This window comes from Cupressus sempervirens, chromosome 9 (assembly GCF_028749045.1).
Source record: "Cupressus sempervirens isolate cs-2001-9-10 chromosome 9, ASM2874904v1, whole genome shotgun sequence".
NCBI lineage: Eukaryota > Viridiplantae > Streptophyta > Pinopsida > Cupressales > Cupressaceae > Cupressus > Cupressus sempervirens.
In genome coordinates, this window is record NC_143126.1 from 416,852,668 (window position 1) to 416,879,225 (window position 26,558).

The window sequence follows — 26,558 nt, forward strand, 5'->3', positions numbered from 1 at the left end:
GAGCATGATAATGGATAATTGGTAGACTAGTCTTGGTCTTATTTTGTAGAGAAAGAAGAAGTGGAAGTGAGTGTGTTGATGACAATGTGCAATCTTTCTTTAGATTGCAACAAGCATGTTTTACAAGTAGTGAGGAAGGAACTAGAAAGAAAGATGGAGGAAAGCCATGGTATGCAAAAAATTTAAATAGTTAATGTATAGGTAGGGGATTCATTGGACAAGAGTAAAGAGTGTATCCACCAAACCCTTTGGAAGCTTCTACCCAACTGCAATTGTGCTTGCATGCCAACAGATAGTAGAACAAGAGAACTATTTGCATTTTCTCTCTATAGTGTACTTGAACTTAAGTCGAGGTATGCAATACAATCTTTACATACATGTATTTTTCAATTAAGAGTTTGAATGCAAATAGACTAGAAATAGGTGGAATTTCAAAGTGAATGTTTTCCAAATGATTACAAAGAGATGTTGAGAGATAAGAGAGGGGGGTTTGGGAGACTCTTCTATAAAATTCTACACTTTTGCAAAGTGGAACAGTGATTCGAGATTGAAACTAGTACAAATAACACTATTACCTACTTTTACACATGATTTTCCATAAGAAATTGGAAAACAAGGTCAAAAGAAATAACAATTGGTAGATTGGTCTTTGTCTTATTTTGCAAAGAAAGAAGAAGTGAAAGTGAGTGTGTTGATGACAATGTGCAATCTTTCTTTAGATTGCAACAAGCATGTTTTACAAGTAGTGAGGAAGGAACTAGAAAGGGGGATGGAGGAAAACCATGGTAGGTGAAATTTTTAGATAGTGTATGTAGAGGTAGGGGACTCATTGGACAAGAGTGAAGAGCATATCCGCCAAACTCTTTAGAAGCTTCTACTCAACTACAGTTGTGCTTGCATGCCAATAGACAGTAGAACAAGACAATTGTTTGCATTTTCTCTCTATAGTCTACTTTAACCTGAGTCAAGGTATGCGATATAGTCTTTACATACATGTATTTTTCAATTAAGAGTTTGAATGCAAATAGACTAGAAATAGGTGGAATTTCAAAGTGAATTTTTTCCAAATGATTACAAAGAGATGCTTGAGAGATAAGGGAGGGGGGGTTTGGGAGACTCTTCTCTACAATTGTACACTTTTGCAAAGTGGAATAGTGATTCCAGACTGACACAAGTACAAATAACACTATCACCCACTTTTACACATGATTTTCCATCAGAAATCGGAAAACAACCTCAAAAGATGTAGAACAAATTTGGGAGAGGGTGGAAGGAGTGGATGCACATTGTACTCCTTAGCAAATAGAAAGGGAATAATTCCCTAAGGGAGTGCTACCTATGCCATGCAAATAAAACATGTTAGAAGACCTAAGAATCCAACTTTGCCTTAGAAAAACAATGAAAATAATTAATATGGTGTTAAATAACTTGTGGATGATAATAGAATCTTCATTTAGAATAAATTGAGAAGAAGTTGGTTGGAATTGGAAATATTTTATTGGTAGAGATGGGCATTGCCTCACACAAGGGCTAGGTTCAAAACCTAGCTGTTTAGGAGTTCCAAACTACTTAGAAAAGGAAGAGTTTGACTTCTGACATAGTTGGTTGAAAGTCTCCGAAGGTCTTATAGTTTCCTAAGTGAAATAAATAAGGATGGTTTCCCATGCCCAAAAAAGAAAAGATAAAGAATCAAGGAAACAAATTTTGAATGGAAATACAAAGATTACATCAATAGCACCAAAGACAACTGAAAAAATAAATAAGAGACCAACTTTCAAAAACAATAAGATAGCCTCCAAGGGGTTCAACTTTATTGTTTGAAGGAGTTTTCATTGTAGATATCTAAGTTCAAAACCCAAAGGGACATCTAACATGGAATTCTAAGTTGTGATTCATGATAATTTCCAATTAGATTTGTGACTCTTGGTCTCCCATATGTAGTTTCTAGTGTAGTTGCTTGAAAGAAGCTAGTACTAGTCTCTTGTTGTGCTTGAAATTGTATTGGTCTTATATTGATGCTCATATGAATGGAACATTTGTAGACAATTATAACTATAAAAGAAGATGAAGGTGACCAGTCCAGTCACTCAAAGGAAAAAAGAAAAAAAAGAGTGACTTTGGGAGAGAATAATGAAACTAATATAGTTGTAATACAGTTGTATTTAAAACAAAAAGAGCTTTACAAACATCAAAAAGGAAAAGATCACATGCATATATTGAGTCCCAAAAATCAATAGAGCCTAGAGATCTCTAGATGGTTGATGAATAAGACTACTATACAAGAACATCTCTACTATCACCCCTTAAATTCTAAGTTAAAAACCTAACAATCGAGCATCTATGACTTTTGAGGAAAATAATAGCAAATAGATTTAGAGAGAAAAAAGGTTCCTAATTTAAGCTAGTTTTGGCAATAAGTACCACTCAAAAGGTTTGCAACATTACTAGATGCCTAAGTCACAAGCTTTGAAATTCATATAATTCAGATGAAGTTTGGAAAGGATAAAAATCTGCTGAAATTTGAACTTCATGGATGAAATTCAACATATCCTATGACTTAGCTACATACCTGGACAATAGCAACATGTAGCAATACTCCCCTTAGACCAACAGCAATAGAAATTGTAGCCATTATAGCTGGCCCAATAAGAAATTGACTACCATTGCAAATGCTACAATTGAATTCCCACATGCTATGATTCTGGGTTGCAATGCCATGAACAATTATGTGACCCAAATAGGAAATTTGAAGCACAATATTAGTGAATCCATTACAATAACTTAAAAGTTATTTCTATGTGACAAACTCACTAAAATCTTAATATAGTCTTAGATGTTTACAGGGCTTAGCTAAGCCATGCTCTAGGATGTGTAGAATAACTCCTCAAAAAGAGAGATAGAGAAGGATTCAAAACATACCCAAACTGAACATGGCCATACCAAGACTAGCATCAGACAATATTCTTATTGACTTCTCTAGGATGGTAGGCATTTCAACTTTCCATCTACAAAAATGATTATAAAAACTTGAAAATATATTAGAGATGTTTGATATTGATACAAAACAACATAGATTCATTTATTCATACACCTATATGTCCTAAAAATCCTTGCACACTTTGAAAAATTATATTCCCTTTCACTTACTCAAAAGCAATTCACATAAAGATGACATTTGATTAACATGGATCCTAATATTCACAAGTATAAGGTCATGTGCTCCATCATAGTAGCCTATAGATTTTATTTTGTTAACTAAAAGAATTCATTGTTTTTTGTACAATCCTCAAAAGTAATATTTTTCCTCATCAACTTAATCCTATACAAAAGGCCATATGGCAGTAGGGGAAGAGACCCAGTAATCATTAGGGGTCTAATTACTATGAGGGTTTTCTAATAGATACTCTACAATTATCACTTTTAAAAAGTCTTAAAAAAATGATAATTCGTGTAGTAATAGCTGATCACATATGTACTAATGTTGATCATCTTATACTTTCTTGGTTGCTGATTGGTCCATTTGTGACACAAGTACTATTTTTTAAGTGAGCAACTATTGAGGGGTGAACATAATGGGTTTCATATAGGTGATGGCACTTTTTTACCACTTTTCATTCCATGGCCTCTATAGAGAGATCCATAAATGCCCAAATGTTGAAACCTTAGCTTTAAGCTCTTCAGTCACCTAAGGAGGTCTACTAAAAAATTTGGCATAATTCAACTTATGATTTAGGAGATCTAGATGTACAAAGTTAGCTTGGGTGGCTACTGGGTCTCTTCCCCTATAGATAGAACTATATAACATAAACCATAAACAATGGTAACCTTAGCAACAATAAGAAATTGTTACAAAAATTGTACAGAGCAATAGGTTATGGCTAGAATAATGGTTAATAAATAGTGGGAAACAAAGAACTCTGATATATTCATGACTCACTTTAGAACAATTTGATACAACACAGTAGTAGTAGAAGCAAGAAACAAACCTGAAGGTGATGAGAGCCCAAGTGAGACCTATAAGACTAGAATAAGTATTAGGATTGTGAATGAGCTTTCTCCACGCAATGATAAGAATAAGTCTAGTCATGATGCTAGCACGAGGCATATTTGTGAATTTGGAGTCATAGTGGCCTTTGGTATTAAGCTTAGCTATTGAACTGGAACTAAACTTGGAGATGTTCGCAAGGGGAGGAGGAGCTTCCTTGTGATTGATTTCCTCTTGAGCTATTCCTTTGTGCCCAAAATTAAAATGTTAGGATATATGTTCTTCATATATTTGGCAGGCCTCGTGCAAACCTCCATAACCAAATCATCTATCAAGCTAAAGATGTTTCACTCAAATCTATCAACCTTACAATGAACAAAAATTGCAGAATGGTTAAGTTTCTATGCACAATCTTATAAGTTTTCTAAACTTCATAGGTTAGTTTCAGAATTGGGAATCAAATTTTAGTCTATAACATATCTTGATAATGAAAATATAACTTCTATAAATGTCTCCCCAATTTAGATAAAAAGTTGTGACTACATCATTTGGTAGTACTCAAGAGCTAACAATAACTATATTACAAAATATGCAGGGGCAGCCTCAAAGTGAGGCTACCCTCAACACTCTCAAACCAAACCTTTCTTAGATAGCTCTTAGACTTATCGATTTAGCTCCTCATTTTTGCTTCTCCATCAATTTATGCCCCTCTACAATGTGGATACAAATAAATTCCAATGCCATGACTAACACCAATAGTAATCCTAAACCAAGAAACATCAAATTGTGCAACCATTTTCACCTCTTCAGCAACACTTTAACTAGTTCCTTCAATCTCAATTTCAATTTCATGGAAAATTTTAGGGAATCCATTCATAAATTAAAACTTAAACCCTTAACCATCCTCCAACTCCTTTATGCACCCAATCAAATGATTTTTCATTTTAAAGTTAAAGCCCATGTTGGTCAAAATTTTGACCAACACAAGTTAGATTTTTAAAAAAGAGAAAAATTTCCTTCTACAATCTAACCAACCTAAACCTTTTTAATTGATGGTCAAAAATTTTGGTAGAAAAATGAGGTCAAATGTAGTAGTGTATGTGCATGGTTATATTTACTATTCAACATTGTTGGTTGACATTCATATGCAAGTTATAAAGTAAGTAACAATATCCAGAAGTCAAAAAAAGTCTATAAAATATTGATTCACCCCACCTCTTAGTATTATCTATTTCTAATAGGGCTTAGAGGGTAGAGGAGGAGGAGTTGGTAGAGTTGGTAAAGGAGGCGAGGCTGGTTAGACAACCTTGGGTAGAGAGGCAGTAGTAGAGGTAGGAGGCACCTACACTAGGTAGCATGGGATAGGATCTACAGGATTAGAGGATTAGGACCTTGGAGGTAGAGTTACATCTATCTAAAAAAATTATGCTTCTCTAAGCCCTTCTATCCAAGGGATCTCATTGACTTGAGAACCTTAAATGGTGACTTAGAGATCCCTAGTCATGATGTGCAAAGGGTACAAAACGAGGTTTTGTGGCTCTCAAATGAGCTTAGGTATTCATCCTCTTACAAGGTGCACCATAAAATGAGAGATTGAAACACAAGAGAAATAATGCTAGTGTCCAAGAACCTATGAAATGCAATGCAAGTATGAACTAAGCTAAATAGAATGCAAAATGTAAACTAGCTAACAAGAATGAGAGTTTTATATTCCTCCTATTAAGCTAGATGAGCTAAATAAAAAACATAAAATAAAAGCTACACTAATGAAAGTATGCTATTAAGCTAATAGGGAATAAAAATGAAAGAATGAGGCCACAAGATCTCTAAGAAACTCTAAAGAGTACCCAAAACTCCTACAACATAGCATTAGTGTAAAGCATGAGGGTTCTTGAGACAAGGAGAGAGATCTCCCTTTTAAAGAAGAATGGATGATGGAGATCATAGGGAAAGAGAAGTCTACTCAATGATGTAGAATGAGTGTTGAGTAATCCATGTGCATAAGTGTTTCTTCCAATCACAATTAAGAGTTGACTTGTGTGCCCCATATGAGACAAAAAAGGATTTCTTTTAGTTTTAAAGTGAGAATAATACTTGATGTGTGCACAACTTAGGCTAAGTGGAAAGTGGGATCTTTTTATTTAATTAAAGGGGGGGAAGTTCCTTTTAATTAAATAATGACTTAGGATATAGTGGTCAAACTATAGGATATAATCAAATAAATTACTATTTTGAAGATTTGATCAACAGTGAATGATTAATAAATTATGTAGAATTACTAGAAAGGGGGCTACTACTCTAGATGACCTTTCTTGGATATTTAAATTTTCCCCATTTTGACAACTGTGTGATCAATCTAGGAATACACTAAGTCAAGGAATGAAGAAGTCAAGCAAGCAACAAAGGGTTTTGACTCTAAAGAATGAACTATAGAGAGATAGAAGATCCTGATTAGTGGCACTATTGAGCATGAGAGAGAGAGAGAGAGAGAGAGAGAGAGAGAGAGAGAGAGAGAGAGAGAGAGAGAGAGAGAGAGAGAGAGAGAGAATAATAACACGATATGAGTACTAATATTTCAGTCAAAGAAAGTTGATAGATCAAGAGAAATCATAAAGGTCAAGCATATTCTCCCTAGGAATAGATAGCCATAACAAAAAAGCAATTTGTAGTAATGATAGATTATTCCTCCCCCTTGATATTAAAATTGAAATGGGATAGAAGAGATGCAAAAAAAACTAGATTTGATCAAATTGAGGTAAAAAAAATTCTATGATGATAGATAAGTGATTAAGACCAAAGAGTGATCACAAACTAGTGAATATATGTCCTAGTTTCACTAAGTGTGACCAAGAGAGATAAAGTGTTAGAATTAGGTCAAAGCAAGAAGAGAGGGTGAAATGAAATGAATAAGAAGAGAGGAAGAGGGTAGAAATGATGAAGAAATGAAGAAATGATGATACCCCAACGAGATTCAAAGATTACATCTCAAATCGTCAGCCAACTGTGTAGAAGAAGGAAGAATTTTAGAATGTGATTTTGATCATCAAGATGAACCAATATTTCAATTTTGATCTAAAAAATGGATATGGGATGTCTAAATTATCTAGGGGCACAATTTTTGCACAAATTTGAGTAGTTCATAAACTAGGTCAAAATTGAGTTAAAAGGTATAAAAGGGGTATAAGGGGTCATTTTCAAATCACTTGTATTATTTGATTTTTGAAAGTTTAGAGATTTAGAGAGAGAATACAATGGCCTAGCAAGGAGCTCCAACCCACAGACAATGATTTGACAAAAGTGATCTACATAACTAGCCTCCATAGTATAAACCACAAATAATTTTTCAACATTTTGAATATTTTAAGTGTTTTTATGAGTATTTTAGCACAATTTTCTAGGGAAAAATATATTTTTTGAAAAAAAAGTCATGCAATACTTTATAGAGTATTGCACCATAGCTATGTAAAATATCATGCAATACTTCTCGCATGAAAGAAATATCACACACGTAGTGTATCAAGTATCATATTGGCCCCACCCATTTATCGCATGATAGTGTGTGATGTATTGCACAAGAATATTGTATTGCAAGGGTATAGGGAAAAGTATCAAATGATAATTGTTCAAACACTTCATGAGTTTTATGTTATTTTTGTGTTGTTTGTCATGTTTGCATGCTATTTTCCTTTTTGATCAGCTGAGTTATGATGTGTTTATTGTCACTTTGATTAAAATTTGACAACTATTGATTTTTTTACACATTTTGACTATGCAAGATTTGTTCTTGACCCTTAATATTAGGGTGCTTATGGTGGTTAGTTTGAGACTTGTACCATATCTTGATGATGATTATAAAGGGATACTAGAGACCATGGTATTTAGATGGTTTTTGCGGATGCCCCATAATTGGGTAAGCCATGGCCTTTTGATAACATTAGTAGAGTGATGGCATAGTGAGAATAACACCTGTCACTTGCCCACCAGAGAGGCCACTATCACACTTGAGGATGTGTATCACATCCTTTGAGTGTCATGTCATTGAGACTTGGTGAGTGTGATGAACATGGTCATTGGTTATAGTTTCCTTAACTCTCTTGATGTGAGTATTGATATATATTTGTGTGTCATAGGTTTATTATGATTAGGTCCCTAGAGAGGGCAGAGACACACTAAAGCAATTATTCCATGATGTTACCATTTTTTATAGTCATATTAGATGGGAGTGATTGATCAAATATTACCAAGATTAGTAACCAATGGAGTTCATAGTGCACTCCTTGATAGTGTAAGAAGTTATCATAGATAGAAGTCATAAGGGCTTCCTATATAGGTTTGGTATGTTGGTGATGTACTTAGTTGGGAGGTCAAGACAGATGGCATGGGGAGCAACCATCCTAGAAGACATGTACCATGAGCTTCATGAGGTGGTGTATAGGGAGGGGAAGACTTGGGCATTTGGAGCGATTATGGAATAGGTGTGGGCATGTGATCACAACACAATGATCTAACCGAGGGTGTTATTGAGGGAGAGGAGATATCCTTATATTTGCAAATAGTTGGGATTCATAGCACAACCTCATAGGAGAGATGTTACCTACTACAGATAAATTTTTGATGAGGTATTTGGATTTGAGTAGAGACCCTAAGTGGCTTGCAAGGGGTGGTGGGAGGCTCAAGATGAGGTTGGGTACATGTTTTAAAGTTTACCTCTTATAGGGAGGTATGTGTAGATAGTAGAGTGGTTTGTTATTAGCCACATATTTAGGTAGTTTGATCAGAGATAGAAGGCACCTATTGAGACTACAACATATGCTCGAATCTTAGAGGAGGAGGATATGGGTTGGTTTTCCATGTTGTACTATATGGTACATCTCTAGGAGACAAAGCGATTGCAGACATGTGTATCAACTTATCTCTTGACATAGAGAAATGAAATAGTTTCTCCTAATCATGTACAGGAGATGAGGAGACAATTGTTTCCTCAGTTTACAATGCTAGAGACACTCCTAGGTGATGATGTCTAGGGTGGTTATGATGAAGGAGATGAAAAAGATGGAGATGGAAGGAGAGATGGGAGAGGGTGAGAGAGCTTGTGGCTCTAGGGCATGTTTAGTAGCTAGATAGGATCATAGAATAGGGATCACAGAGTAGAGGAGGAGGAGGGGAAAAAGTTAATAGAGGATGAGAGGCTAGCCAAAAAACCTCAAGTGGGGAGATAGTAGTAGAGGTAGGAGAAGAGTTAGGAGGAACCTACACCCACTAGGAAGGGACACAACCCCAATGATCAATGGATTAGGGTGTTGGAGGTAGAGTTATAGTAGGAAAAAAATATTATTGTCTTGCAATACCAAAAACTTATAGATGAGAATTTTCGTAGTGAGGAGATAAGGGTGGAGAGATATGCGGCTAGATAAGAGGCAGAGCATCATGGGGCTAGAGAATCCTATTATTATGTAGTGAATAGAGGCAATGTTCCTCTAGGAAAGGGATTTCCTAAATACTCCAATAGAGTTGAGAGGTCAAAGTGAGTGTTACAACTACCAAACAAGATGAAGTCACCCCCTCCATAGCCACATTCTACAAAGGAGGGAGGGATCTATTCCTATGTCTAGGTCAAGTCTTTTTTTTATTTTCTTGTGAAATTTTGATGTATATGTTAATAGACATTGTCTAGATTTTGATCAGACATTGTATATGTACTTATTTATCATGATATATATTGTTGATATAAGATTCTTTTGAAGTGAAGAACCTATAATGGAACAATCATTAGTTTTTCATTGATGTCAAACCTGCTACCTACTTGTAGGACAATTTATTTTTGGTCTAAAAGCTATCATTTAGTTGACATATGAAGAGGATTTGAAAAGAGGAGATAACAATAGCACCTAGAGAAAGGTTGAGTTATTTGGTATGTAAAACAAGCACTAAGACCAAGTAATACATCGATACTATAGTGTATTTTTTATCTACTTAAAGTTTGAAATGAAAGATTGCTCAAGTTAAGACTGGAAGAAAGATCAAGTAAGAAAAGTGTCTGCCAAGCTTGCCAAGCAGTCAGTGTAACTCAAGCAAAAATTAGTAGAAGCCAAGGGAAAAATAAGAGGTGTTGATCAAAGATGAAAATCAGTGCAAGCTGAGTGGTTGTTAGTATATGCCGAGTAAAGTTTGATTGGTTTCAAGCATCAATAAACTTTAGTATTTGTTGAGTGACAGAACAATATAGATTTTGAGTGATAACAAATAGTGTTAAATCAAACATTTGATGAATATAAGATGACTATTTTTTTTAGTTAAATTAAGTGAAGCACATGGAAGATAACTATGATGAGTTGGTGGTAAAGAATTCAAGGCAAACCATTTTGTGGAAAATATAATGAATATTGAAGAGTAAATTTCTAAAGGAACCAAATGGAAAAGTGGTTAGATTCATTGAATCCTGCCTAATCCTACCTAATCCTACCTAACCCTAAAATGGATGATTGTGATTAAGTGGTAAAAGATCTAAATTATCTATTATAGAGATGGTTGGTTAAAAGAAAAGGTAGTCATGTGCGAGAACCTAAGGAAAGACAAGGAGTCTAAGGTATTGCTTCATTTAGTGGTTGAAAAGAGATGAACAAGATATTAGAACTAAAGAGTATGAATACCAAGTAGAATGGAGGACTGAAAAAGAGATTTGTAATATGCAATTGAGTTGTAAGTTTTTATTAGATCAAGTCCTACTATTACTTTCTAATAACTGTACTAGTTTGGATAAAATCCTTTGGATTAAGGTTGACCTAACAATCATTTGTAAATCCTTTAACCGAATGACATTCTAATGAGATGGTATAAAGTCCTCTAACATGGCTCACTCCTAACAGGGTGATTGAAATCCTTTAACTGGGTCACATTTAATAGTGTGTATTGTAACCTTCAATAGGGTTGGCCTTTCACAGGGCATCTTTTCAAAAGAGTGAGAATTAGTAGAGTGTTATTGGTAGTTTTTCCCAAATTGGGTTTCCATGTAAAATCCTTGTGTCAAATTATGTAAATGTTCTTACAGTGTTTCATGTTTACATTTTTGCAAAGTTATTTTGACCTAGGACAATAACCTAAAAAGTTTAAGTATTGTATGATCTAATGGATGCATGCATGTTGAAACTTTATGAATTTGGGTCTAGTAAGTACTAAAAAATTTTATTTGTACATCTAGACCTTGGATAATTAATTCAACCCTACCTCTCAATTATTCTAAAGAATTCCAACAATTGGTATCAAAGCCATAGTTCTTGAAAGGATCAATTTGCAAGTATAGAAAGAAAAAGATCAAAGTTGTCTAAAAGAGAGGGTACCCAAGCTTAACAAGGAAAACTTTCCTGCATGGAAAAGTTTGATGAAGTTACACCTAGGAGGTCTTGGAGACCATGCACAATCTACCATCACCACTAAGCATGTCGATCTTGTTGGAGCTCTAACTGTTGATGATCTAAAAAAGCAGAAAGAACACAATTAGGTAATGTTGAAGATTTCCTCTACCCTATGTTACTCTGAGTTTGATGGCATCTAAGATTGTGATAGTGCAAAGAAGATGTGGGATTCTTTACACATAATTTATGGAGGTGATAAAAATCTTTTGAGAGCCAAATCTAAAAGTCTAAGAGGGAAGTTTGATAACATGAGAATGCAAGAAGGTGAGAAAATTGTCCAATATTTCTCTAGAATAAAAGATGTTGTTAGTGCTATTAGAGGAGCTAATGGTATCATTGATGATGATGTTGTAATGAAAAAAGTATTAATAACACTACTACTTATCTATTCTATTATATTTTCTTTCATACAAGAACTAAGATGTATACCTAGTACTAATATGTCCCTTGAAGGTTTGGTGGGTAAGCTCACTGCCTTTGAACACTCTAATTTTGATAGTTTTAAAACTAAAAATGTTGAAACCACTTTCAAAGCTAAACTATCATTAAAGGAACCTAAAGAGAAAAAGAAAAAGGTAAAATATGTTTCTAGTAATAGTGATATAGATGAGGAGGATACAGAATATCCTGAAGCATTGTTGGAAAGGAGATTTCATAGAGGCAAAGGGAAATTCAAAGGTAAGCTACCTATCATGTGCTTTAATTACAATGAGGTGGACCATGTTGTTGCTAGATGTCTAGAGAAGAAGAACAATAGAAGTGGAGACATATACATAAGAAAAAGATACAATGAAAACAAAGATTACAAACATAAAGGAAATAAGTCTTGCTACATTGCTCAGGAGGAAACCAAAGATGGATCTAATGACCATGATGATGAAGTGGTGTATGTTGCAATAAAGGATTATTCCAGTGAGGATGACACAACTGCACTAGTATCTTATGTGAACAAGAGTGATAGATGGATCATTGATAGTGGGTGTTCACATCACATGACTAGAAATAAAAGTAAGTTCATTACCCTTTATTATTATGATAGAAATAGTGTAAGGTTTGGTAATGATGCACCCTATTTGATAAAATGAAAAGCATCAATCAAACTCACAAAAAAGATTATGTATGAAAATGCTTATTATGTAGAAGGACTTAACTATAACTTGTTGAGTGTGTCACAACTGAATAGTTTAGGTTGCAAGGTTGAGTTTGAGAACAAGATAGTAAAGATCTATGACACTAATGGGAAACTAATTGGGAAAGGTTATCAAACTAGAGGTAATTTATTTTATCTTGACATGAATGATGCTACTTGTCTTGTAGAATTTGATGATGTGTGGCAATGACATAAGAGGTAATATCATGTTAAATTTCATAACTTAGTCAGTATTAGTAAATGAAAAGAGTCAGAGGTTTTCCTAAACTGAACAAACCTAGCAATATGATTTGCAAACAATGTCAGTTAGGTGAGATGACAAAATCTAGTTTTAAAAGTAAGACACATGCCTTTAAAGAAATTCTAGAATTAGTTCATACTAATTTGTGTACATCAATTGATTTGCAATGCTACAAAGGTAACAAATACATTGTCCTATTTATTGATGATTATTCTAGGATGATGACAATTATGCTTCTGAAATAAAAATCTGATGCTTTCCAAATGTTTTAGTGGTACTTTGCTAGAGTTGAAAAGGAGACATGCAAAATACTGAAATTTCTAAGATTTGACACGGGTGGAGAATTTACATCAAATGAGTTTGAGATGTTATATAATGATAGAGGACTTAAGAGACAGACTTCTACACCTAGGACCCCTCCACAAAATGGGATTGCTAAAAGGAGGAAAAAATCTATAATGGACTATGCTAGAACACTCATGATGGATAGGAATGTTACTTTGGAATATCAAAGAGAAGCTATAAGTAAAGATGTCTATACCTTGAATTGTGTACAAGTCAAGAAAGGTACTCATTCAACACCTTTTGAACTATGTTATGGATACTCACCCAATGTAAAATATTTTGGTATTTGGAAGCAAGTGCTACATTCTTAAGGATTTTAGGAATGGTAAATTAGATACTAAAAGTGAAGATGGTATATTCCTTGGTTATTTCACAAGAAGTAAAGCTTATAAGTGTTTGAATGCTAACACTATTGTGGAAAGTGCAAATGTGAAGTTTGATGAATATACAAAGGTACATAAAGCTAAAACTATGAAGGAAATTGAAGAGTACAAATCCTTTATATAATTTTATGAAGGTATGTCTACTAATGAAAGTGTTATAAACCAAGTTGAAAATCAACAAGTTTTAGTGATTTTCGAGTCACATACAATGAATGTTGAGTTGCATTCAAGAGCCTAGTTGCCTTCAAGAGCCAAGTTATAGACATAAGTTGATGTGTATTCTAATTCTAATATTAGTGTACATGCAAGGAATGTCAATATACCTAATAGAGAAGTATGCATTGATTCTGAAGTTGACAAACCTATTGAAGATAGAAGAGTAGAACCAAGATTGTCAAAGTATGTCAAAAGACATCACCCTACTGGGAAAATTATTGGAGTTAAAGAAGCAAGACCAATGACAAGGTATAGGTTGATAAGTGATATGTGTTTATTAATCATGCATGAGCCTAAGATAGTGAAAGATGCCTTATAGAATGAAGATTGGAGTAAATCCATAAAAGAAAAGATTGATTAGATTAAGAAGAACAAATCATGGACTCTAGTACCTAGACCATAGGAAACTAATGTGATTGGAACCAAGTGGGTGTACAAAAAAAGTTAGATGAGAATGGTGAAGTCACAAGAAATAAGGCAAGATTAGTTTTTAAGGGGTATGCACAAGAAGAAGGAATAGACTATGGAGAAACATTTTAAGAATTTGCAAGATTGGAATGAGTGAGAACTCTACTTTCTTACTCTACATACAAAGGTCTCAAAGTTTATCAAATGGATGTGAAGTCAACATTTCTAAATGGTATATTAGAAGAAGAGGTTTACATAGAACAAACTGAAGGATTTGTTAATCCAAACAATAAGAACATGGTATGTAGACTACAAAAAGTTTTATATGGTTTAAAGAAAGCCCCAAGAGCATGGTATGAAAGGCTTCACAATTATCTTATGACAATTGGTTTTGAGAATAATAACAATCTATACTTAAAGATAGAAGGAGGTAAAGGTATTTTACTAGCTGAAATTTGTGTTGATGATATCATATTTGGAGGTCAAGATGCATTATGTAAGACATTTGCAAATGAAATGAAGAAAGAATTTGATATGTCTATGTTTGGAGAGATCAAGTTCTTTGTTGGTTTGCAAATATATCGGATGAAATATGGTAAATGCTTCACCTAGTCTAAACATGTAAAATAAATATTAAAACCTTTTTTATTGGAGGATTCAAAACCAGTTAGCACTCCTATAGTGACATGACACAAAATGTTAAAGGATGATGATTCTGCTTATGTGAATAAAAGATTGTACAAGTCTATGATTGTGAAGTTGCAATATGTAGTACATAGAAGACCTAACATTGCATTAGCTATTGGGATTGTTGCAAGATTTTCTACAAATTTTAAGGGGAATCATTTGATGGTTGTTAAAATATTATGAGATATCTAAAAGGAACAAAAGACTATGGTCTATACTACAATAAAAATGAAAAACTTGAGTTAAGAGCCTATGCAAATGTTGATTGGGCTAGAAACATTGATGATAAAAAGAGCACAAGTGGTGGACCATTTTTCTTAGGGAAGATATTGGACAATTGGACCAGCAAGAAACAAAATTGTATATCTCAATCTATTGTTAAAGCTAAATATGTGGCTATTGCAGTAAATTGTACAAATGTGGTATGGATCAAATAGATACTCAAAGGTATGAAGGACAAAATCAAACCTATGGTACTTTATTGTGATAATACAAGTGCTATAAACATATCAAAGAACCCTATAATGTACACAAAGACAAAGCACATTGCAATCAAGTATCATTACTTGAGAGAGTTGGCTCAAGACAACGAAGCGAGGATGGAATATGTGAATACAAAAGAATAGATAGCTGATATATTCACAAGATATTTACCTAAGGATGCACATGAATATCTTAGATGTAAACTAGGGGTGATACCCCTATCTAAATCTACTTGAGATGCATAAGTAATGCCCTACATCACTTGAGTTGAATGTTGTATCTTACAACTTGATGCAGTGGATATTGCTTTAGGAGCTGCCTAAAGTAATGAAGGAGGTAAACTAGAAGACTTATAGTCACATGCAAGGAGACACGAGGAGAAATTGAATTGATTATATCTAAATACAAGAGATGACAAGACTTTGGCATTTTTTTCAAAGAGGGAGATATCAGTACACAGGGAGATAAGTGGAGATAAACACTTAGATATCAGCAAGAGGGAGATATACTCTAATGAGAGAGATATAAGAGAGATACATTGAAGGAGATTGATAAAGCTCACATTACCCTATGTAGAGGAAGGACATATACTAATAGAGGGAGAAATTTCAAAGATAATATTTTCTTTTTTATATTATTGTTGGTATTGGTTTGTCATCAATGCCAAAGAGGGAGATTGTTGATATAAGATTGTTTTGAAGTGAAGAACTTGTAATAAAAAAATCATTATTTTTTTAATGATGTCAAACCTACTATCTACTCATGAGACAATTGATTTTGGTTTGAAATCTATCATTTAGTTGATTAATGAAGAGGATTTGAAAAGAGAAGATAACAATAGCACCTAGAGAAAGGTCAAATTATTTAGTATATAAAAGAAGCACTAAGACCATGTAAGACATTGATACTATAGTGTATTGTTTATCAACTCAAATTCTTAAATGAAAGATTACACAGGTTAAGACTGGAAGAATATCAAGTAATAAAAGTGTCAACCAAGCCTTGCTGAGTAGTTAGTGCAAGCTAAGCATAAATCAATAGAAGCTGAGTGAAAAATAAGAGGTGTCAAGCAAAGATGAAAATCAATGAAATTTGAGTGATTTCTACTATATGTCGAGTAAATTTTAGCTACTGCCAAGCATTAGTAATTTTTAGTGTTTTCTGAGTGAACTGGTGTTGGCCAGGTGACAAAATAGTATAGATGTCGAGTGACAGAAAATAATGTTAAACCAAAGATTTGACGAATCTAAGCTAACTATTTTATTTTCTTGAATTATGTAAAGTGTGTGGAAGATAATTATGATGAGATGGTGTCACAAAATTCAAGGTAAACCAATTTTTTGTGAATACAAGGAAGATTGAAGTGGAATTTTCTAGAGGAACCAAATGGAAAAGCGGGTAGATTCATTGAATCCTACCTAATCCTACCTAACCCTAAAATGGATGATTGTGGTTAAGTGGAAAAAGATCTAAATTCTCTACTTTAAGAGATAGCTGGTTGGAAGTAAAGGTTGTCATGTATGAGAACCTAAGACAAGAAGTCTAGGGTATTTCTTCATTCAGTGGCTGAACAGAGGTGACTACATTTTCCATGCAAAGAAAGATGACTTAAGAGTATGAATTCTTGAAGGGCAAACAAGCTATGAGAGCTAAAGAGTATGAAATCTTGAAGGGTGAACAAGCTATCAAAGATAAAGAGTATGAATGACAAGAAAAATGGAGGACTAAAGTAGAGTTTTGTAATTTGTAATTGAGTTGTAAGTTTTTATCAAATCAAGTCCTATTGTTACTTTCTAATAACTATAACAATGTGGATAAAATCCTTTGGATTAAAGTTGACCTAATAGTTATTTATAAATCCTTTAACCGTGTGACATTCTAATAGAATGGTCTAAAGTCCTCTAACCAGGCTCAATCCTAATAGGGTGATTGAAATCCTTTAACCGGGTCACATTTAATAGTGTGTTTTGTAACCTTTAACAAGGTTGGCTTTTCTTAGGGCATCACTTCAGAAGAGTGAGAATTAGTAGCATGTTACTAGTGATTTTTCCCAAATTGGGTTTGCACATAAAATCCTTGTGTCCAATTGTGTGAATTTTCTTGTGGTGTTTCATTTTTATATTTTTGCAAAGTTTTTTTGACCTAGGACAATAACCTACAAAGTTTAAGTATCGTATAATCTAATGGATGCATGCATGTTGAAATTTTATGGATATGGGTCTATAAAGTATTGAAAAGTTTTATTTTTACATCTATACCTTGGATAATTGATTCAAGCCCCCTCTTAGTTATTCTAAAGAATTCCAACAATATATGACATAATGGATTTGATTATTGATTGTGTACTTTTCTCTTTCTATGCTTGTGTGATGGATATTTCTATTTCATCACTCATATTTATGTTTCAATGTGATATAGATGTGTGATTTGAAAACTTTGAACTTGGATAAATTATATATATTTATGAGACTAACCCCTTTTAATGATAGGAAAAAGAAGTGTTTGAGTGGATAAGATAGATTATGAAGTAAAGGATATGATCTAGAAGAAACAAAGGAGATGAACACAGTTAGCTGACATGTTTGCAAAAGACAAAGAGAGCTCTCTCTATAATGGACCCTAAGATCCAAACTAGTATGAAATTGTAGTACAATTTCAAGGGATGCATAAGTAAGCCCTATTGTTTCATCACCAAGTCTTATTAGGGACATTAGAAGATCATACAATAATTACTAGTATAACTATGAGGATATGAATATGATCTATATTGGATTCAAATGTGGCAAACCAACCTATGCATCAAATATGTGTAGGTCAAGATGACTAGTGCAACTAGATTTTCTTATTTTAATATAGCAAGATTACACCTATATCAAAGTATTAGCACCAAGATAACCCTTGAGTGTGGTCTTGTAAATGATAGACAAGGATGATCTATTGCAGATCCTAAAAGTCAAGTAGGACAATCATGAATTCTTACAACACTTAAGACCAACAAAGTATACCCACAAGTAGAAAACAAGAGAAAACATGCCCCCATGCCCCCAATCCTCTAGTTCATGATATCATTTAGAGATTGTAAGGGAGGGAACACTCAGTAAAGAAACCATCATAGATAGTACACAAAGAAAATAAATCCAACAAGACTCAATAAGTTTAGTGTTCAAGTCTATGTATGTAAGTCACATGACTGTCTCTTTTGGACTTAAGTTCTATTAGCAAGAAATGTCACAAAAACCTAGGCTATATCTAAAGTGTCCAATAAGTGTTGAGAAACACTTGATGTCAAGGGGGAAGTGTTAAAATATACTATTTGAGAGCTACCAAAGAAATACCTATGCAACAACGAGACCCTGATAAGCTAATTAGTGTGTGCTTCCTAGATCTAGATGAGAGAATGAGTTCCAAGCTAGTCAAGGAAAAGTGGAACAAAAAATAACTAGTTCATGAGTGTGAAGAAATACATAGATAGCCATAGGTGAAAGGGTCTCAAGTAGTACCTATTTCTAGGTTTTTACCAATTGACTTTTTTTTTCAGGACTCTCTATATTATTTTTTGGAGATATTTGATTCTTTGGTGATATATCAAAGTGCTTATTGCTAGATTTTCACTAAGATAATCATTTTTTCAGGATATTTTCTATCTTTTAGGATTTTTTTTACCTTCATATATGATTTTTTTAGATTTTTTCATGATCATAGAATATATACAAATAAACTGAGTAGTGAGAGCTTTAGGCATATAAATTTTTAGATGAAGAATATTGATAGGTGTAGGGAGTTGTTCTTCCTCAAGATTAGAGAGGTTATAGCCACCAAATGCAAAAGAAATAGTAGTAATGTAAGGACCTAGACAATTAGGTTCAAACTTCACTTTTTCTCTCAATTGTGTTGATTTTTTAGATTCTCTCTAAGGACCAAATCACAGACTTGAAATTCTGTAAAATGAACATTCTTATTTTAGGTGCTAGAAATTCTCTTTTGATAGGCTCTCATATGATCAAAAGAATCTTTAAAATGCTCATCTACCATTTAAAGTTCATGTATATCCATAGCCCTATAATCTTCATCAGTGATTAGCCCTTTTAAAGAGACTCACAAAGAAGGAATCTTAACTTCTAATGGGAGAATAGATTTGGAGCCCTAGACTAATGCAAAGGGAATAGCCCCAATGGGAGTTTGTATGATATTCCTGTATGCCCATAATGTAGGATTGATCTATAGGTGACAATATATTCTATACTTGTACACAATTCTATGCAAAATCTTTAGCGTCACCTTATTTGAAGCTTTATCTTGGCCATTCCCTTAGGGATAGTATATGGAGGACCAATGTTGTTTTATATTAAACCTCTTACACATCTATCAAATTTCCTTGTTCTTAAATTTCCCCCCATTATTAGTGACTATGGAGGAGGGAATTTTGTGGTGGAATATAATATGGTTCATGATAAACAAAGCAACATGCTTTCTCGTAGTAGCAAAAAGTGGCACAATTTCAACCCATTTTTCAAAATACTCTTTAGTCATAATGATGAACTTGTGTTCACTTGAGGAACTAGTGTGCATCTTTCCAACCAAGTCAAGGGAACATTGCTAGAAAGACCATTGTGTAATAGAGGGAATAAATTCATACCCAATAACCTGAATCAAGTTACCATATAACTGACATTTCTTACAAGACTTGGCATAGTGTAGTAGGCCAATAGTACCCATACCTAAGCAGTTTATGAGAAAGTGTGAGGATTTTAGAGTGGGATCCACAAATGTCATTATAAACTTTGGATAATTCTCTTTCAAACTTGTCTATCTCTAAATAGCTAAGTGTTCCATCTAAACCTTTTCCTATACAAGTCACTAGACATGAGGGTGTAGTGAGAAGCAACATAGATAAGATAACATTTTTCATTGTGGGTATTATTTTTAGGGATAATCTAAACTCAAAGATAGAGTAAATTGTGGAGTAACTAGAGGAATCATGACCAACAACCATGCAAATGACTTGGTTTTCAAGGGATCATAAGAGGGATAGCACAACTCTTCTACTAGGAACTCAAAGCATGATTTAGGTTCTTGTAGTTGTAAGATAGATTGCAAGGTAGCCATAGTATTTGTAGCTTCATTCTCATCCTCAGGAATTTATTGAAATGTGACAAAGGTGAAGTAATTCCTTAGGGCATCAACCACTTTCCCATATGATACCAACTTGTCATCCCTAGTCTAATAATCATTGTTAAACTAGTTTACAACAAGTTGAGAATCTCCATAAATGTGAATTATGTTATCATTCACTCGATAGCTTGCTTCATAACATTAGTGAGTACCTAATGTTCAACTATATTTTTAGTGCAGGTAAATAATAATTTGTATGACTTAGGGATTATGTATCCATGAGGTGTAATAAATAAGATACCTTCTTTAGCACCATTTGAGTGTGAGAACCCTCAAAGGACATCTTCTAGGTTCTTTTTATGACATACATGATGAAAGACTCTAGAAATTATATCATTGTAGGGAAATCATCCTAAATAGGGAAGTCACTGAGCTAGTCAGCAATGGCTTTCACCTTAATAGCTTTATGTTTGACGTACTGAATGTCAAATTCAAAGTGAATCATCATCCTTTTAGCTATTCTACCTATAAGCATAGCTTTACTTAAAATATGCTTCAAAGGATCAATTCTGGCAACCAATTATGTGGCATGTGCAAGCATGTAGTGTCATAGATTTTGTGATGCAAATACTATGGCAAGGAAAGTTTTCTCAATATTGTTGTAGTTGATCTCCTAAGCAACTAAGGTGTGGCTGATGTAATATATAGCTCTTTCATTACCATTATCATCATGTTGAGCTAACGATTCCCCTAAAGAATTAGCTATAGTATAAATATGCAATATCAAAGTTTTTCTCTAAATAGGAGGCATGTAAATAGAAGGCTTAAGTAGGTATTCCTTTGTTTGGGCAAGGATCTTCTCACATTCCTCATTCCAAATGCATGGAGATTCATAATGTAAGTTTTTGTTGAACATATGTGATCTATCAACTAGTTGAGATATGAACCTCCTAATAGACTCTAAATGTCCTTGTAGACTCCTTAGTTGAGTTATATTTTTAGGAGGTAATATTTCTTTGATCACTTGGACTTTTTCAAGATCAAATTCTACGTCATTAGTTGATATTATGTACCCCAATAATTTCTTAGATTTCACACCTAAAGAACATTTTTTGGGATTAAGCCTAAGTTGAAATTGTTCCATACGATCCAATATAAAACTTAGGTCAGATAGGTGTGTGCTTCATTGTTTGGCTTTAGCAGGGGTGTAATACATATAGTCTTCAATATTCTTATGCATCATGTCATATAAAATTGTAGTCATAAATCTCTAATATGTGCCACCCACATTTTTTAGAATAAAAGGTAAGACATTCTAGTAGAAGGTACCCCATGTACAAGTAAATATTATTTTCTCTTGATCCTCTCAAGCTATCTTTATCTAATTATAATTGTAGAAACAATCCATGAGAGAGTACATTTCATAACCCACAATTATATCCACTATTATGTCAATATTTTGGAGTGGAAATTTATCCTTTGGGAAAGCTTTATTAAGGTCTTGGAAATTAGTACAAACTTGAATGGATTTTTCTTTAGAAATAGGGAAAATATTGGAGATCCACTCAACGTAGTCTATAGCTTTGATGATCTTTGTGCTAAGGATCTTTTCTAATTCATCTTTGACTAACAAGGCAACATGTGGATGCATTTTTCTTAGTTTTTTTTTGACAGGTTTAATACCATGACCTATAGAGAGATGATGCATAATGAGATTTATATCAAGTCCATGCATATCAATATAGGTCCAAGTAAAGTTAATCTCTTTCTCATAGAAGAACTATGTGATTTGTTCCTTTTTTTCAATTGATAATGACTTTGATAGATGTTCAATTTTAAGAGATTATTCTATACCAAGATTAATAGACTATGTAGGTTTGATCAAAATAGATAACCTATCCCAAAAATAATTTTGGAGACTACTAAGTACCTCATCATCAAGAACCTTGAAGAGATTTTAACCCTCAAATATGTCTTTCTTTTTACTTTTTTTTGGCTTAGACACTACCATAAAGTGGTTTTTTTCCATATGAGCTCTTCTTTTTCATTTTTCTCTTTCATTTATAATCAAGGTACTTGATATCCATCTCAGTCATGCTAATCACTAGTTCACTAATGGAAGAGACCATTTCATACTCATTTTGAAAAGATGAAAGCTTGGTTCTTTAATTTTGTGTGGACCAGTTGATGGGATCAAGATGGATAAGAGATAGCGGGGTGGAAGCTTTGAGGTTCTTGATGTGAAATGAATCATCTATGGTGATGAGAGAAGTTAAAACTCTAGAGAAATCTCCAAAGGAGTCCAAATCAAGATAGGTTGTAGGAGCATCAACATAATCCACTAAGGTAAGTTATGAATCCAACTCATCATACTTTACATGAGACTCATAAACTATGTTGGTTTGACTAACATAGGCATGTTAAACATCTACCCCAACTTCACAAGAAGCATTAGAAGAGAGTCCAACTCATACTCATTAGAATTAGCACTTTGATAATAGGCTAAAAGATGAGTAATGTTTCTTCTAACTCCATCTCTATTAAGATCCTTCATGCCAAACTTATCAAATAAAGATTTTCTAGAGGTATATTCTTCAATAGTGTTATCATTAAACAACATCTCTTACCCCCAAAGAGGGGAAGTAAAATCGATAAAGTCTTATTCTTGCAATAAAGTAGTAGTGATAGGTTGAAATTCATATTTAGACTCACTAGCTATAGGAACTTCTTGGTCAAATACTACTAAATCATTGTCAACATTGTAACCTAAACCTATAACAGCTTTTCTTTTCCATCAATTAGTGTGACTCATGGGTTCTAGTAGAGCATTCTTGTTATCATTTAAAGGTCCTTGGCTACTATAACCCATTTATCTAAAATACTGGTAGCCTTTCCCATATCTCTTAGGGGAAATAGGAGTAGTAATTGTAACTTCATTAACATTTTCTTCCTCTATATATATCTAGTCTCTTGCTACTTGATCTTCTTTTTCTTCCTCTAAAGGGATTAAGGATTGAATGAATGTACCATGGATAGTCATGACCAAGGCTGAAGGTTTCATTTTATGAGATGGTTTTCTATAGGAATGTGGAGAAATGGGTAATATAACAATGGAGTCCAAGGTGTACTCTCCCATACCAATACTCATCATTTCATCTTCTTCTCATAGTTAGCAACAAAGGGTCTAATTTCACTAGTAGGTTTTTTATCTAGTACTAATGACTCAGTAGCAGTAAGCACATTGTTAGACATAGAGTTATCCCCTAGGATCCCAATCTTAGAACCATTAAAGGGGAATTTTATGCACTAATGATAGGTTGACAGTATATCTTGTATTTTGTGAATCCATGGTCTCCCCAACAAAAATTTATAAGCAAGTGGAATATTTAGTACCTTGAACACAACATCTTTCTCAAAAGGACCTACCCAAAATGGGAACACAATAAGACCTTTGGAAGATTGTTTGACCTCATCATATGCTTTTTTGGTAATTTTATGCCTAGAGTTGATGAAAAATTTAGGTAATCCCAAATGTTGAACCACACTGAAAGAAAAAAAATCAACCTTGTACCATTGTCTATCAATACTCATTTGACTTGGATATGGTGGATTTGGACCTCAATGTGTAAGGCAAGATTGTGTGGATGGCTAAGGGTTTTGTCATCTTCCTCAGAAAAGGTCAGGTAATGTGGAGTGGAAATTTGGCTATCTATAGCTTGGAACATTTTTGCATAAATATTTATGGGGACACTATTTGAATTTAAGGCTTTCTCTAGGATCTCCTTTTGAAAAGGTGATAGCTCTAGCAACTCAAAGATAGAAATATGTGTAGGAGTCTGGTACAACTAGCTCACAAGGTCGTAACTAGATATAGTGGGAGTAGTAGTTTACTTAGTGGATGAGGCTTGTTTAGGATCATTGTGCACTTTAAGGAAAACCTAAGACTACCCCTAGTGACAACATTGAGTGTTTCACCATGAGAAGAAGAAAGATATGCCACCCAAAGTGAAACCATAGGTCTAGTATCATAAAATTATATAAAGGGGTTACATGTTCTCAAAATGACCTTAGGTTTTTCATCACCAGTATCATTATTAGGTTATTCATCAAATTTTTGCCCCATAATGTAAACACTTCCTTCCATAGGTTGAAGCATATTGATGACAATATAATTGTTGGTATACCTATAATTGATCTTTGGATCATTGATTTTCTTTTTGGTATTGGATGTTTCTCCTTTCTCATACTTGGGAAATAGTTTCTTAAAAGTCTTGTGATTGGAATTATGAACTAAGCCATCAGTGATAACATTTCTCTCATCAATAAGATCTTGCATGACATTCTTAATTTTGAAACAATTATAGTATTGTGACCCTTATTTTTATGGTAGATGCACAAATGGTAATCTTTCCACCAATTAGGTCTAATAGGTGGGTCATAGAGTCATGAGTTATTAGGTAGCATAGTGAGTGTGTTGGCAAAAAAGGTCTTCAAAACCACATCATATGAATCAACCATTGGAGTATAAGGACACTTAGGTCTAGAAGAATTTTTAGACTAGTCAAAAGAAAGTAAGAGGATTACCAAGATTGAAGAAACTTGATAATATGATGTGTAAACAATATCAATTGGGAAAAATGATAAAGCCTAGTTTCAAGAGAAAGACCTATACTTCTAATGTTATTTTAGAATTGGTTCATATTGACCTTTGTGGACCTATTAGAGTGCAAAGCTATTGTAGGGACAAGTAATTTAATTTATTTTTTGATGACTACTCTATAATGATGTTTGTGATGTTTCTTAAAGAAAGATCTGATGCATTTCAAATGTTTAAGTTGTATTTGGCTAGAAATAAAAAGGAAATAGGTAAAAGATTGAAGTGTCTAAGATTTGATAGAGAGGTGAATTCATATCTAAGGAATTCAACACATTTTGCAATGATAAAGGAATCAAGAGATCCATTTTTTCACCCAAAACCCCTCCATAGAATGGTATAGCTGAAAGGAGGAATAGATCAATCATGGATTGTTCTAGGACATTGATGATGGAGAAGAATATTGTAGCTAAGTACTAGAGAGAAGTTGTAAGTACTGTAGTTTATACCTTGATCAAAGTAAAAGTCAAGAAAGGTACAAATTTTACACCCTTTGAGTTATGGTATGGGTATGAACCTAATATGAAATATGTTGAAGTATTTGGAAGAAAATACTATATACTAAAAGATAATAAAGATGGAAAACTTGATGCAAATAGTGATGAATGTATATTCTAGGGATATTTTGATGCAAGAGCATCCTCGATGTAAAGGCAATCTTGCATCCCCTAAAATATTTTATTTTTAGTCTTTTCTATTTTAATAAGGACTAGTAGACAAGGTAGTTACTATTTATGGGAACTTACTATTTTTAGTAAGTTTGTCATATGAGTTGAGAATGCACTCATTTTCTAGAGGAAGGTTCATTTTAGAGATATAAGCCTACCATAAAAATTTCATTACTCAAGCATTAGTATCAGAGAAGTTATTGTGGATTTTCAGTGAAAATTTTTGCATAAAAATCTTCAGGCTCACCATTAGAGGCCTTAGAGTACATAGATGAGGTCTGAAAACTTGACAAAAGGGCACTAGTGTAGTTCTTAGCCTATAGATCAAGAGCTAGCATTTTTAAAAAGTGGTTATATAGCCAAGCGAAGCAATGGTTTGTGAGTTATGGCCCTCAAAAGTTGGGCTATCAAAATTTCTAAAATAATTTGTCAAAGATGTATTTGGCCAACTCTATGTTTATTGTTAGGGTCTATCAACCCTAGCTATTAAGTTTGAGCATCTAGAACCTTCTCGAGTGGCATAAAACTACCTATTTAAGAAAGGCTCAAATATTGTCTAGGAGAGCTCTAGGTGATAGTTTGCAACTTGTCTTACAAATTATTGTATTATAGGTGCCCATGTAGGTTAGCATATTGTACTTCTGAATTCTATAATTTTGCATTTGTAGTGCAAATAAGAAGTCCATATTTTGTTCTTGCATTTGCTATTGTTTCTTGTTTCTGTTATGATTTTATAGTATTAAGGGGAGCACCCTGCATTAAGTGGTATCAGAGCTAAAATTCTTGAGTGTGTAGATAGATCACTGACTGTGAG

General features: G+C 33.7%; 1 pseudogene; it reads right to left on the bottom strand.

The window, feature by feature from the left end:
* Positions 1 to 1,216: 1,216 nt before the first annotated feature.
* Positions 1,217 to 26,558, bottom strand: part of LOC149539066 (putative auxin efflux carrier component 1d) — a 75,383-nt pseudogene continuing 50,041 nt past the window's right edge.